The sequence below is a fragment of the Colobus angolensis genome, unplaced genomic scaffold (assembly GCF_000951035.1).
Source record: "Colobus angolensis palliatus isolate OR3802 unplaced genomic scaffold, Cang.pa_1.0 Scaffold59, whole genome shotgun sequence".
NCBI classification, from domain to species: domain Eukaryota; kingdom Metazoa; phylum Chordata; class Mammalia; order Primates; family Cercopithecidae; genus Colobus; species Colobus angolensis.
The window spans coordinates 3,578,421-3,578,972 of NW_012119487.1; positions in this window are offsets into that span (position 1 = coordinate 3,578,421).

Sequence of the window (552 nt, forward strand, 5' to 3'; positions counted from 1 at the left end):
ATTGTTGTGCTCTGCCAGGTTTTGGTACTAGAATGATGTCAGCTTCATAGAATGTGTTAGGAAAAAGTCTCTCCTCAATTTTTTAGAATAATTTTGGTAGGATTAGTACCAGCTCTTCTTTATATGTCTGGTAGAATTTGTCTATTTGTCTGTGAATCTGTCTAGTCCAGGGCTCTTTCTATTTGGTAGGTTTTTTTTGTTTATTTGTTTGTTTGTTTCTGATTCCATTTTGGAGCTCATTATTTGTTCCAGGTCTCAATTTCTTCCTTGTTGAATCTTGAGAGGTTGTGTGTTTCCAAGAGCTAATTCATTTCTTCTAGGTTTTCCAGTTTGTATGCTTAGATATGTTCATAATGGTCTCTGAGGTTTTGGCATCTCTGTGGGGTCAGTGGTAATGTCACCTTGTTAATTTCCTATTGTGTTTATTTTGATCTTTTCTCTTTTTTCCTTTATTCATTTAGTTACTGGTCTATCAATCTAAATTATCTTTTCAAATAACCAACTTTTGGTTTTGTTGATTTTTTGTATGGTTTTGTTATGTAAATATATATA